The 15574-nt window shown below is 40.3% G+C and overlaps 1 long non-coding RNA gene across 1 annotated transcript in view; it reads left to right on the top strand.

Annotated features, from left to right (window-relative positions):
* LOC117088097 overlaps window positions 1–13973 on the top strand; it is a 338602-nt gene extending 324629 nt beyond the window's left edge. The window contains exon 4 of the long non-coding RNA XR_004438999.1: window positions 13151–13973. This is a non-coding gene — a long non-coding RNA (uncharacterized LOC117088097). The remainder of the gene's footprint in view (window positions 1–13150) is intronic.
* The last annotated feature ends 1601 nt before the right edge of the window (window positions 13974–15574 follow it).

Raw genomic sequence — 15574 nt, 5'->3', positions numbered from 1 at the left:
CCTTTCTGTAAAGCCAGGAAAGAGAGAATATATGTATGAATAGGTACTTGAATATGCTTTAAAAATCTCTTGAAGTATATGGAGGTGGGGATAAGGTATGGGGAGAATTGGGTGGATGTGGGCAGCATGAGATGGATCATTTATTCTCTGTGGATGTTTAGACTTTGGATTTATGAATCCTGTGAATGTATTGCCTATGCAGAAGTTACATGAAAAATAAATGATAGCCAGAGGATGGAATTTCAGAGGATGTGAAAAGTCTTCCAGATTAAAGGAGTAATGTATGCAAAAAGAAGTGTGATATTTTCACGGAAGATGGAAACATTCAGCACTGAAGCAGAGAGAAGAAGGTGGCCAGAGCATGCCTTCTAGGGCTTTTTGATGATTTCTGGGTCATTATGTTGAGAGTAATTGAAGGGTTCTGAGCAGGCAAGGGGCTCCTTGGTCAGAGTTTGGAAGGTTCTCTCTGGCTATGGAGGGCTGATTGCAGAGAGATCAGTCAGAAGCTGTTGCCTTTGTCCAGGTGAGAGCTTGGCCATGAGGCTGTTACATCTGGGCTGAAGTGGACATGACGATGAAGTGATAGGATGTTTCAGAGAAATGGTTGGATGGTAAATTGATTGGACTTAGGGAGGGATTGGCTAAAGAGTTGAAGGAAATGGAGAGGGTGAGAACTTTGACCAGTGACTGATTTACCTAAACTATGGAAGACCCGTAGAATGGAACACTATGCAGCTGTAAAAATGAGGCATCAGTTTGTGTACTGAAATGAAACAATCTCTAAGGCATATTGTTAAGTAAAAGAAAGTGAGGTAGAACTCTGTGTATTGTGCTACATTTTGCGTAAAGCCAGGGAGAAGATAATATATTTTATATCTTATCTATATACATATATATATCTTATACATAAGATATTATGCTTAATATATTATACTTAAGATATAAAATATATACATATATAAGATGCATAAGATGTATAATATGTATATGTGTATAATATATAATATGTATGATATGTATAATATACATATAAAATGTACAAGGTATTATATATGTATAATACACATAATATGTATAAAATACATGTATATACATAATATACATATATAATATTTTTATCTTATATGTTATATTTTATCTTATTTTTATATGTTCTTGATTATGCTTTAAAAGTTATATAAAGTGTCTGGGCACAGTGGCACACGCCTGTAATGCCAGCACTTTGGGAGGCTGAGGTGGGTGGATCACGAGGTCAGGAGATCGAGACCATCCTGGCTAACATGGTGAAACCCCATCTCTACTAAAAATACAAAAAATTAGCTGGGCGTGGTGGCAGGCGCCAGTAGTCCCAGCTACTCGGGAGGCTGAGGCAGGAAAATGGCATGAACCTGGCAGGTGTAGCTTGCAGTGAGCCAAGATGGAGCCACTGCATTCCAGCCCGGGAGACAGAGTGAGACTCTGTCTCAAAAAACAAAAAAAAAAAAAAGAAAAAAAAAGTTTTATAAAGTATATGGACAACAGACAGGTGGGGCCATTTCCTGAGAGAGAGCAGTGACCAGGCTTGGGTGGGGAGAACTTTAGTTTAGTCTTAGGCATATTGAATCTGAAGTGCTCTTGGTACATCGTAGAGGGGAGACAGCTAGAAGCTGATAGAGTCAGAATTCTGGAATTCAGAGCAGAGGTCTGACCTGGAGATCCATGGTAAAAAGACACACGTATGCAGATGGGAATTGTGGTTGTGCACAGGACCAAAATTTCTAGAGACAAAAATAGTAATTACATTTTCTTCCCAGAGATGTGAAGACAGTCCAGTAGTTTATAGACAAGCACCATTCACAGAATAGGGGCTTCTTGGACATCTGTCTAATCAGTTCAGGGGAACAGTCAACAGCTCGTCTGTGGGTTACCTGCCCTCTCGTCATCTCTGTTCTTCCTGGCTCACCTACCTAGTCAGTGTCATCCCGTCATCCCTCCCCTTCCCTTGAGTATTTCTCAGGATTACCCACATAGTCTCTTACCTTGGCAATATTGTTTCTGCAGCTTAGAGGTGAGTTGGTGATACTTCCCTCTTTCTTGGTACCTCCCAGCCCAACAAACAGCAGTGTTCTCCGGGAATAATTGATATTACAGAAAACACAGGGCTAGGTGCCAGCTTCACATTCTCTAAACATTTAATAATGATTCAACCTTTTCAGAGTCATGAAAGCCAAGCCAGGAAACTCCCCAACCTGCCCACTATTAGCAAACAGCAGGATATCTGCTTTAGCATCCCTGCTCCTAGGGGTTTCCAGGGAATGGGTGGGACCTCTGTCTGGGTGACAGAAGCCAGGTGACCCCTTGGTGCCTTGGTGCTCACACGGGCCTCAGGTTTGGCACACTGGGTGAACCCTTCCCCTTGCAGAAGGTCAGCTAGACCATGTTGGCTTAAGCATCCAGAGGTTGGCACAAAGTACTTCGTTGTTGTTTAAGCTGTCAAGACAGGACACAGTTGCTTGTGACAGGGAAAAGGAAGCACATGTCCTGCCAGATTGGGTGGCAGAATCAAGGTGGGGAAATCCATCTAGTGCCAAGGCCACTAGAGAGGGTGAGTGAAAGAGAGAGAAAGGGAGGTAGACAGAGGAACCTGGGGAAGTGAGACAGAGTAAGAAACTAAGAGAGGACAGAAGACAGACAAATAATGACAGAAAGAGAGGAGAGGGAGTGAGAGACAAAGATAGAGTCAGAGGGAAGGAGGCAGAGAAATAAAGTCGGAAATCAGAGATACGCACATACATGCAAAGATATAAACAAACACTAAGGCAGAAGTTGGGAGAGCACAGCCAGCTCATCAGACTGAAGGCCACCGAGTGAGGTTCAAAGACATTGGAAGAGACACTCAGCTGTCACGGTTTGTTTCATGAGTAACCAAACCTTGTTGAATCCTGAGCCCCACGTCATATGTTATTGTCATCATTTGCAGTAACAGTGGTGATAGCAGTCGTCATTATTGTCATTGAATTAGAACTCGCTTTTATCTAGAGCTTTACAGACTCTCTGAAGCCACTATCCAAGGTAGATTTTATAACGTCTGCTGATAATTTAATAGCTCAGAAAACGATGCTCTGAGAAGTGAAGTCACTTTTAGAAAGTCACACATCTTGTCAGGAACAGAGCCTCTGAGATTATTAACAGTCTAACTTTAGGTATTAACATTCCACTTGTCTTTCTTTCCCCTTCATTCCATGAGATGAATGTATTTATTTAAAAGCAAAACAGACATAAGAGGAAAATAAAATGACAGAGGTTTTATGTCACCCATCCTTTCAAAAACAAATATTCAGTTTGCGAACATTTTCAACACCATCCTATGTATGGAAAATGAATGTTGGAGAACAGAGAGAGGAAAATGTCTCAGGTGACATTAGCTTTGGGGGTGTTTGTGTAATGGTCCTATCTGAGAGTGGCCAGGTCTGCCATGCTGTCTGCATGCCATATGACAGAAGATGAGATCAGAGGTACACACCTGACCTGCAGCCGGACAATCAGGTTTCCTTTCGTTGATTATTTGAAATTTGAAGTCAGAGCTCTAGAGCCTGGAATTTGGAACAGGAGAGAATTTGGAATTTGGGGAGATGTGCTAAATGGACATCTTTCCCAGAGGATTGAAGGACACATGGGCCGATGGCAAAGATGGAAACAACAGAACACAGTGAAGTTTCAGGATTCAATTTAGACTCAAATCGAACATCCTTGGATGATTCCTCAGTCACATGAATCAATGTGTGCCTTATTTTTGGCTTATGTTGGTTTAAATTTGGTTTTTGTCCTTTACAACTAAAAAAATCCTGACATGTGCACCTTTAATTACTTACTCCCTAAAATTTTTAAATTAGTTCAATTTGTTTTCTACTACTCATATTCACACAATATTTAATTTACAGAGGTTTCCTTCATAGACAATATGAAGCAAAATTGACCCTAAAAATGTTCTTAATAGCCTCTGGGAATAATTTCTTTACTCAAAGCAGTTTCTAAGTGACCTTCTAGGTGTCATCAAAATATGAGCATACTTGAAGGCAAGGTCTGTTTCTATGACTTTTTTTCTTTACCCTTTTTTCATAGCTAAAGCCTGCTCAGCTTTAGCAAGAAATTCAAATGCAAAGTGGGTTTGTATGTAAAAGAAATTAGGTGTTCTCTGAAGGGAAGCATCTTCTACTTGGTGGCTTGTAGCAGTTAGCTACTGCTGCATAACAAACAACCCCACACCCAATGGTTTCAAGTGATAAGCATTTATTCAGCTTTGCATATGCAGATGGATGGTCATTTCCACTGGGGTGAACTGGGCTTGGTAGAGCTCATCTATTTCTCTGTGGGTAGGTAGGTGTGGGCTGGTTAAGCAGCTTTGGTGATCTTAATTGGAGTCTTCTATGTGTTCTGAACTCTGCGTCATGTGTCTTCTCATCCTCCAGTGGGGAAATCCAGGCTTGTTCAGGCTCCTGCTGAAGACAAGGGAACAAGAGAGAGTAAATGGAAATGTTTCCTTAAGTTTCTGTTTGTATTGAGTTTGCTTCTGTCCTGTATCTGGAAACAAGTTATGTGGCCAAGCCAGAGTTGGTATGGGAAGTCACCATCAAAGGGCATAGATATGTGAGTGTCTTCTGTTGTCTTTGGTAAATGTACATAAAGTCTCAGAAGAGAACAGACTCCACTCACTGTATTGGCAAATACTAATTGCTGACACAGGACATTGAGAGTCTAGAATGTTCCAAGGGGGTGGGAGGTTTTGGGTAATGGAGATGGGGAGTGAACCTTTCAGCCCATGTTTGTGAAGGAATTTGGAACTGCCTGTATTATTCTTCTTTTGAAAGTATGTCACATAGAGAACTATTCTTTTAGCCTTTTACAGCTGCCTCTAATCCTTTTCAGGGCCAGGATCCTTTTCTTATCTGTTCACGGAAGAGGGTCCTCAAAGAAATTATAGTCAGGAAAGTTCAAGATCAAAAAGTAAGAACTGAGGCAGGAATAAGCACAATATGCTATGTGAGCCCAGAGGCGGGGCACTTAGCCCAAGCAGGCAAACCATTTAGAGAAATCTATTTTAAATTGATTGTTTTATTTGCTAGATTTTATATTGACATGTTTTGCTTTGTTCTCAATGTGTTCTGGGACTGCAGCCTATTCATTTATTATTAAGAGAACGGTAATTATTTCCAGGAGCTCTTGAGAATACACTTTGCTTCCCCTTTGCCTGTTCTCTGCTGAATCTGATATAACCTTCATATCTCTGAGGACGTCTGTGGCAGGAGATGACAGACCCCCATTTGCTGGTGGTGTACACCAAAGACTGTGCTCTGGAAGGAGGGCTTGCAGACCACTGCTTCTCAAACTTTAATGAAAATAGGGGTTCCCTGGGATCTTGCCAAAGTGCAAAATCTGATTCTGGAGCTCTGGGATGAGGCCTGAGATTTTTTTTTTTTTTCTAATAAACTCCCAGGTGATGCTGATAGTGCTGGTCTGTGAACCACATTTTGAGTAGCAAAATCATAGAAGATCAGCTGCAGCTTCTCCATTGGTGAATGTTGTAGCAGGGCTGACCAGAAGGTTACCTATGTCTCATTTGTCTATCTTGCTGGACTGCAAACTCGGTGGAGATAGCATTTGTTTCTTGCCTACAACTATATTCCCAGTGGCAGGCATATAAGAAAATCTCAACAAATACTTGCCAAACAGATTCTTCCTTCCCTCTTCTTTCCATCAGAGATTTTCTTAATCCTAATGTTCCTTCGCTTGATGCTCCAAGTGCATCTTGAAACTGTGTCTATCCCACGGGCTGCAGTATGGACCTCTCATTTAATTCAAGATAGCCGAGATGTCCAGGGTTGGACTATGTGTCCTGCAGTCCTCTCCTAGAATTGTATAAACCTAATGCTTGTGCACCTGTCTGATGTGAGGTCCTCCTTCCACTGACAACTGGACTGCTCTCTATCTCATGCCCATGGTCCACACCGGCTGGATATTTATCCTAGAGTTCCTTACATCCTTTTGGACTCAATGATTGACACTGCTGACCTCCTTTTATTATGGCTCTTGTGGGCTGGCTAATTTTTTCAAAACCTCTTAACCACTTCAAGCTTCCTGCTTAGATACTTCCTGCTTGGGAATCCCAGCAAAGCTGCATGATTGGAGCTGAGCCAGGCCCATGATGACATGAAGGACCAACAGTGCATTATAAGATCATCACCAGGTTCTTAGCTGGAGTTTCCTCCTAGAAACTTCACACTCTCTCCTTAGAATGCATTATTTTGTAAAGCCAAAAGCAATTAGCCATTATGCAAAGTTGACTCTTAGCTTCCTCGACTGCAAAATGGAAATGGTTGTACCTTCCTTGTGGTGTTTCAATTAAGATTAAGTTGTAACAGAATAGAAATAAACTACCTGGCTCAGCATCTGACACATGGAAAAATGCTCCATAAAAGATAATTGTGTTTATTCTTACTTCTCAGGGTGAATCCTAAAGTTCACGGAAGGCCTTCTATTAATCCAGGGCCATATTTCTAACAACTATCAGAAGGTTGGATCCATTAGGGAACAAAGTATAAATAGCAAAAACATAAGGCTTGCTCCCCTCAAGGCAGCCCCAGTGATGACTGTAAGTGGACAATGAATCTTGCCAAAAGGGTAGCTATCAGGTGTCTCCACTCCTCAGACTTCCCTGGACTTCTTTCTCTTCTAGAATGCCTTTCCATTCTCTATCCTGCAGGTATAGCTTGTACCTGTGTATACCCATCCAACACTTGTCTAGAACTGGTTTTACCCTGGTGTTTCTATTTTGTAAGTAGTCTGGTTCTTCTTGAATTTTATTCCTGTTTTCTGGGGTTTTCCCATCATCATAGAATATGGTAATTTAATTTATCTTGTTAGCCAGCAAGTATTCAATGGACAACTCCTATATGCCAGATGCTATCCTAGAAGTGGACACATTCAAGGATGCAGCTCTAAATAAACCGGAGAAGATTCATCTGTCCTTACAGAGCTTAATGTATTTTGCAAAAATGAAACTAGATTTTTCACTTTGTCAGAAATCAAAATAGTGATGAAAACAAGTTCCAGTCTGGTAGAGATCCCAGAGGAAATGCATATGCAACAGATATTTATTAACTGACTGACTGACTCAGTGAGTATATAGTTGTGAGAGATACAAGGAAAAGATTGGGGAGGAGAGATAGGGTGGATTCATCTGGAGTCATTACATGGTTCTTACTGGGAACCAGTTACTCACTAGACTATGTAGTGAGCAAGCATTGACCATGTGCTAGCTATTGTAATTGGAAAGACAAAAACTGCAGTTAACCAGACAATTTCTTGCCTTCATCAAGCTTAGTATCCAGATAAACATTCTTCGTTGGCTTTCTCTGTATCTGAATGAGCTCAGAGCCTCTTATGATCTCATTTCAGATGCTAGAAGGGTCCATACTGATCACAAGTTTCATTGAACATATTTTGGGGTATGAGTACATTTTAGATGCCTTTCTGAAACAACTGGGTATACAAATGAAGACTTGACTATTCAAAGTTTTAAAATTCTAAATCATAAAATCCATTTTTCCAGCTTAGCAGATAAATGAACAACCAGCATAATTTCAACTTGACTTCAACTGACATAATGTTGCCTGTTCCATCTTGGCCTGTATTTAATTACATGAAGTCAGCATTTCTCAACCTCAGCACTATTGACATTTGCAGATGGATAATTCTTTGTTGTGGGAGGCTGTCCTGTGCATTGTAGGATGTTTAACAGCATCCTCATGACATCTACCTACTAGACGTCAATAGTATTTCCCCCACCCACTGTGGCTACCAAAAATGTCTCCAGGTATTGTCAAACATCCCCTGGGGAACAGCTTGTCCCATAGTTGAGTAACGTGTATCTGTGCTTTTTTTTTTTTTTTTTAAATAATGAGAAGGTTGTTTGAATTATACCTGATCTGGTATTGAGTACTGGCTCTTCTGCATGCATACTGTGCATGTTGGACAGGACTGTCCTGAGAGTTAGTTCCTCGTCTGAACAAGGGTGATGAAGTCTGTGAGCTGAAGATACATGAGGCTTAAAAGATGACATGTGTAAAATATCCAGACAGTGGAGATCTTGTCTGTTTTTTTAGATAGTAGAACTGAACATTGCCCAAAACTCAGTGTGCTTGGAAAATGTGTGTACTGAAGGTCCAGTGGACATATTGTTGACAAAGCTTGATGCAGGCTCGAGAAATCCCTAATAGAACATCATGATATGAAGCAACATTTAAAAGCACAAGCTTTGGAGGAACATATACGGGATTTGACTCCTGGATCCACCATCTACCTGCGATGATCTTGGGAAAGTTGTGTAACCTCTCTGACTCAATTTCCTTATGCAACAAGTGAAGATAATGACAGTACTCATTTCAGAGTTAAGGTGTTGAAAGGATTAAATGAGATCATGAATGTGAAGCACTTAGCACCATGCCTGCAGTCCATAGTCAAATTTACTTAATAACTGTTAGTTGTTGCTCTTATTATCTCTGTTGTTTCACTCATGGGTACGTCCCTTGGGGGGACTTCAAAGCAGATAGTGGCCTCTTTCCAGGGGTTTCCTCTCCTGCCAGAGTAGCTCACTTAACAGCTTCTCTAATGAGCTCAAGACTTCATCAGCAGGACCCTTTGTTTTCCTAGTAACTCTGTCAACATGGTTTCTTTCCTGCATCAACATTATACCAATTGCATATTTACCAGCCTGCATGGTGCCCAAGACTATCAATTGCTACAGTGGAGTAAATGATATTCATTGTTAAAACAGGGTAAATGCCTGTTTCCTTTACACAATGGAAGAAGCTGTTGTAGGCTGTTAAGTAAATAAGTATAAATAACACACTATACAATGCTTTACATATGCCTTATCATACTGAACTGCAACACTCTGAAGTAGCTGTTATGGCTGGGTAAATTATACGTGTCTTTAAACACTACCCAAAATACATATTTACACGTACTTAAAGTCCTATGCTAAATAGTCTCTATAGCAACCAGAAAAATACAAAAGCCTTATTAAGCATGCTTTGTAGTATTTTTAGGAGTTTAATCATTAGGAGAAAGCTCATAGGCCATGTAGACACCAGGGAACATGAAGAAAGAAAGTCTTTACAGGAACAAAAGAATGAGGCTGGCTTTGAACCTGGTGGGAGAGAATTTTATTTTTTTTTAACTAATAATCACCAAGGGCCTTCTCTTTAGAAGGCAATGCTATGTTTGGGGCACATCAGACACAAATTTGGAACTCCAATCTGGTTTCTTAACAGAGAAGAGAGATTCTTCAATTAACACATTCCAGCAAAAGATCACTTTCAAATTTTCCTCTTTAGTGTAAGAAAAGATTTCCTTGTCATTCAGAAATGAAGTAATATGTGATGTCTGTGTTGAACCTGAGTCATACCACCCTTTGAAGGGAAATGCTAGTGGTTTCACTGGGGCAGAGCCATATCTCATCCTTTGATTATTGTATTTTTCCAGATAGTCTACAGTATGCTGCAGTAATAATGTAACCTAGAAATATCGGTGACTCAACACTGCAAAAATTTCTTTCTTGTTCATATAACATGTCAGTGCCAGTTGGCAAAGTTTCGGCTCCATACAGTTCCTTGGCGACCCTAGAGAACCCCATCGTCTTATGATGCCACTGCTTCAACACTTGCTTTCCAGGGCTCTGAAGCAGAGAAGAGAGAATTGAATGGGTGACCCAGAAGCTACACAATTCATTTCCATTCACATCCCACTGGCCAAAACTCATGTCATATGTTCAAATTGATCTTCAGAAAGGACAGAAAAGATAGGGGAGCATGTAGATGATTATGTGGGCATTAAACATGTTTGGGGCAAATATTACTTATACATCAGAACTGTGCCAGATGCTTTAAGTTACTTGAATGAATAATAATAATAATTATTATTATTATTTTTGAGACAGAGTCTCACTCTGTTGCCAGGTTGGAGTGCAGTGATGCAATGTCAGCTTACTGCAACCTCCGCCTCTGGGGTTCAAGCGATTCTCCTGCCTCAACCTCTTGAGTAGCTGGGACTACAGGTGCACACCACCATGCCCAGCTAAATTTTTGTAGTTTTAGTAGAGATGGGGTTTCACCATGTTGGCCAGGATGGTCTCAATCTCTTGACCTTGTGATCCGCACGCCTTGGCCTCCCAAAGTACTGGGATTATAGGCGTGAGCCCCTGTGCCTGGCCACTTGATTTTATATTCAAAACAACTTTTTAACATGAACTCTGTCCATTCTCTGATGGAGAAATAGGCTGGAGAATTGTAAGTGACTTGTTTAATGTCACCCAAGAAGAGTAGGAAGGGTGAATTTGAAATTGAGGTCAGGATAAGGTGAACATAAGTTACTCTGTGACTTAGCAGTTTCACCCTTAGGTACTTTTTCAGAAACACATACACACGTTCACCTAAAGACACGTTCATAGAATGCTCATAGAAGAACTCCTTGTAATAGCTCTAATGTGGAAACAATTCAATATCTATCTATCAACAATCGAATAGACAAAATGAATGTGGTATGTTATCCAATGGCATACTATACAATACTGAGAATGAATGAATTATAGCTATATACAAACATGAATGAATCTCACCAATATTATTTTTAGTAAAGGAAACTAGCCACAAAATAGTTCATGTTGTATGATTCTACAACAAAGCAAGCAAAATTAATGCAGGGTGATGGAAGTCAGGATAATTGTTACATTGAGGCTTGGTAGAGACCAAGGTTACATGAGCAGAGCTCCTGTGTTAATTGTAATGTTCATTTATCTGGGTGCAATTGGTGCAAAAGTAAATGCATTTTTGCCATTGAAAGTAATGGCAATTACAAAAACCGCAATTAATTTTTCACCAACCTAATAGTTATATGGGTGTGCTTAGCCTGTGAAGACTAGTCTAGCTGTACACTTATAATTTGGGATATTCCTTTATATATGTTAGACTTCAGTAAAAAAGTCTACTTGAAAAAATGAACTTGCAAAAGCATAAATTATAGACTCAGATCAAACTGATTCCAAGGCCCTGTTTTTCACCACATGGCATTGATCTCTTCCCCAGATTAAAGCAAAATTCCTCCCCAGCCTTAACCAGTCCAGTTTGTTCCCACTCCATTAACACAATCCATCTATCATGATGTTTTTTTAGAATCACAGTTTAGGCAGAAATTTTCAGTGAATTCGAGAGAAGTGTCAAAGTCAACTTTTCAATTCAAAATACAATTCACACTAATAGTGATTTTGGTGAGATCTTGTTCGTGAAATCAAATGTAAACTTGAGATCTGGAGACGATCCAGGGAAAGATATGAAGTCCCCTTTCTCCCGAGCTTGAGGAATGAACATGGTCAAGTTCAGAGGAGAGAGAATAAGCCTACATTTAACAAACCCCAAATTAAGGCTCATAATATAGTCTAGGGAGGGGGATGTTTCCATCCATTTCATTTGGAGCCATAATGAAACTCAAAAGTTATTCTTCTCACCCAGCAACAATGAATTACAGCTGAAAGATTAATCCCATTGGTTTTTTTTTTTTTTTTTTCTGCCTTTTCCCTATCTGCTAACACACCCACCACCAAAACCAGTAATTTAGTGTGGAGCTTTGACTGCCAGCAGACAATACTGTCTTAAGGAAGGCATTAGTGGTAAACCCTGAAGCTGTTGTGTAAGCACCTCCTAGTTGGCAACAGAAGGCTAAACACAAAATTGCAAGATGAGCTTGAATTTAATTTTGCAGCTTTTGTTTATCATTATGTTATGGCAGTTTTGTGTTCTGGGCTTTACAGCAGCCACAGGACAGGAGAAGGGCTTCTACTCCTAATGGAAAGAGCTTCTCTCCCACCTGCGTGTATCTGGAAGCCATGCTTGTGAGATCATGGTTCTCAAAGACCTTCATCTTTGTCTTTAAAGATCTGTTGGATTCTTAATCAATTGCATTCTTTTTAGATCATGCATCCTTGTAAGACAGTGCAGTTCAATTCAACAAATAATTAATGAGTGGCCACCGTGTGCCAAGCACTAGGTATTTAGATAAACTCTGCCTGGCAGAAGAAACTATAGATACTATCAATTATTATGTATCTTAATGACTGTTAATATAAAAGTTTACTTGGAAGGCCATAAGAGTACAGAGTTTTGGGAGCTTGGCCCAGTTTATGGTTGCGTATCAGCTGGATTTTGAAGGATGAAGAAGAGATTTCCTGAAAGTGCAGATGAAATCTAAAAAATACGGGTGTACAGAAAACTGGAAAAAGAACAGAATATGATGAGCAATGGGGATAAGAAGACAATAGCAGCCATATCCTGATAGTTTTTGTATATGATGCTATTATCATCATTATTATCGTTACACTTTCTTCTCTTGATGGCAAAGAGTGGCCATTCAATAATTTTTGAAAGAAGAGTAAAATGATAAGTTTTTTTTTTTAGAGAATCTTGGCTACTAAAGAGTATAATAATGATATGTATATTTTAGAAAGGGATGTCAGAAACATAACGAGATTATTGCAGGAGCACAGATGTAAGACACTGGAGGCAGGGCCAGGTGCAGTGTGGCTCATGCCTGTAATCCCAACACTTTGGGAGGCTGAGATGGGCGAATTACTTGAGGCCAGGAGTTCAAGACCAGCCTGGCCAACATGGTGAAACCCTGTCTCTACTAAAAATACAAAAATTAGCTGGGCGTGGTGACATGTCCTTGTGATCCTAGCTACTCGGGAGGCTGATGCATGAGAATTGCTTGAACCCAAGAGGCAGAGGTTGGGGTGAGCTGAAACTGTGCCACTGCACTTCAGCCTATGCTACAGAGTGAGACTCTGTGAAAAAAAAAAAAAAAGAAAAAGAGACTGGAGGCAGTTGCATTTGTTCAAACTCCTTCCTGGGGTGCCTTCTATGTGTTCAGATACCATTCCTTGATAAGTCCTACTGAGATGTGGCTTAGACTATGAAAGCATCTATATGAGCTAGGTGAGGAGAGAAATGTTTTATTTGTACCAGAACAAGATGGGGAAGAGAGAGTAATGAAGAAGGGGGCAGGGAGTGGAGGTTACCTGTGTAAAATATGTTTTTTTTTTTTTTTTTTTCCTTCGGGCAAGAATCTCAGGTCTTCAAAAGCCTACAGGTATCCTGTGGCTCAGGGAGTATACAGAAGTACTTTTTCATGGTGTGGTGGACAACAGCCAAAGCAGACCATAAGGACAGCAGGACACAATAAGCTGCGGGAATGTGCAGAGAAGTTGCTCAGCACTTTGGAGCCCGAGGTTGCTAGGGTTGGGTTGATGGCATGGGGCTGAGCACCAGTAAGATGATAGTGAACTGGATAAAGGCATATCTTCTCAACAGAGTGATATCACCCTAGGGTTCAACATTTGGTTCTTGAGGGGTGATAACAAGTTTAGCTTTTAAATGTGTAAAGCACAGCTACGCACACAGTGCATTCCCAGATATACAGTGTTTATCTCTGACATTAAAATTTCACTGGAAGACATGAGAAAAAAATGTGTTAAAAGGCATTTTAGGAAGATGATAATGTTAAAAAGGTTAAGAATCACTGGACAAAGAAAATGTCAGTGGAGATAAAAAGTGGACTGGAGAGACTTTTTAATAAAGAGGAGAAAGAGAAAGAGAGGGAGGAAGAAGATTCACATGGCAGGGATAATTCTAAGGCTCCGGTTTAGAGTTTTGGGGACATTAATTGAGATTTAGGCTGAGGAGCAGATTTGAGGTGAGTGAGTTGTAGATTATTCAGATTAATTTGTGATCAAAATAAGATGATTACCTTCATTAAAAATAATTCAAATTATTAATCATGATAAATAATGGAGTCTAATCTGAGTTGCATTTAAACTGAAAATCTCTTACATGCTGGTCTGTGCTACATCATTTACCTAGAGTGAAATGTGTCTTTTTTATTCTGTGAACATCTTTTGCATCATGGACATAATCTGCTACTTAAATTATTTCATTAGCCTCAAAACTGCAGAATAAGATGATATAGTAATGATGCCCTTGACTTCTCAAGTCCATTCTCGAGTGTGGGATTTATATGATCCCTAAGGCAGAGAGTATAAGCTTTCTGGGAACCTCTCATTTTCTCTGCAGCCCTCAGATGTGTGAGCCCAGGAACAGCATAACTTACCACTGTGAGATTCTTGTGCATTTAACAGACATCCCAGCTGCTCCAGCTACCTGTACAGTATCTGCAGTGAAATCCAGGTCCACATTGCCATCCACGGACCATGATCTTCACCATTTCTTTGTCCCATTGTTGACCTGGAGGGAGTTTACAATGATTCAGGAATGTGGTACAAAAGGTAGGGAAGGGAGCACTCAAAGGGGACTGAGAGCCAGTGTTTAACAAGAAGAGATAGGAAAGGTCCTGGTTGCATAGAAGATGAATAGATGCATAGAAGGAGAAGGGAATTCATCCTCTACTGCATTTGGGAAATTGTCCAAGACCTAGTGTTTTAGTCAGGAATTTCAGATTAAGGGACACCAACCCAGCTAGTGGAAATCCAGATTACTGATCCTAGAAGGGAGGGACTTGGCTGCTTAACTCTAAGGGAATTAAGGATGTGTTGAAGCCAGGAAGAAATCTCAATGGGTGGATTCCCAAAGTGTATAAACACACTGAGAAGGTCATGCAAACAGACAATCAGGATTTTGGCAGGGTAGAAGGAAAACTGATTGACAGCATCATTAGCCAGTGAATATAAAATTGTGACTTCTTGTTGATTAAATGCATGACTATAGCTCACTGATACTGATATGCTCGAGTTCCTGATGCATATTTTAGATAGTCCCGAGAATGCTGGGAAATGGGGGCAAGATGAAATAGTTGAAACAGCAAAACCTTGTGGAACTAATGGAAATTTGAACTTGTACAGATATAATGGGGAACCATCTGACTTTCTTGGTGATTTTTGTCATCAGCATTCGAGAGAGGCAGGGAAGGGGGGAGGGCAATAAAATACCAAGGGCTGATGAAAACATCTCCTGAACAAAAGACTTTCCTCCAGTCACTAAATCCTTTTTCAGCATTTCCTTCCCATACCAACCCCATGCTCTGCTTTGCTGGGCCTTTCTCATCGCTTCTAAATAGAAGCAGAATTCATTTTCTACCACAGAGACTTGCAGAGGTTAAGTGAAGTCACACACACCAAATGGCCAGCACAGGGTCTGTGCATAATCAGTCAGTTAAGGATACCGGTTTCCTTTCTTTCCTCTTATTTATGTTCATTAACTTTCATCTTTTTCCTCTTCCTCCTCCTTTTCACCTTTTAAGGGACAATGAAGGCCCTTCAAACTATTGAACTCCAGAGGGTTGTTGTAAAGGGGGCCTTTTATCTGTATACCTTATTCATTGATTTATTTATTCAGCATGTTTCTACTAAACACGTATTTTGTTCTAGGCACTGTGCATAGCTCCAGGCATGCCCTGGTGAACAAAGAGGATGTACTTTCTTCCCTTGAGAAGCTTCTGATCCAGAGGGAAAAACAGACAACTTTAAAGTAATGCC

Source organism: Trachypithecus francoisi, unplaced genomic scaffold (genome assembly GCF_009764315.1).
Source record: "Trachypithecus francoisi isolate TF-2019V2 unplaced genomic scaffold, Tfra_2.0 Lachesis_group10, whole genome shotgun sequence".
In the NCBI taxonomy this organism is placed as follows: domain Eukaryota; kingdom Metazoa; phylum Chordata; class Mammalia; order Primates; family Cercopithecidae; genus Trachypithecus; species Trachypithecus francoisi.
This window is presented reverse-complemented; position numbering and strand designations above follow the sequence as displayed.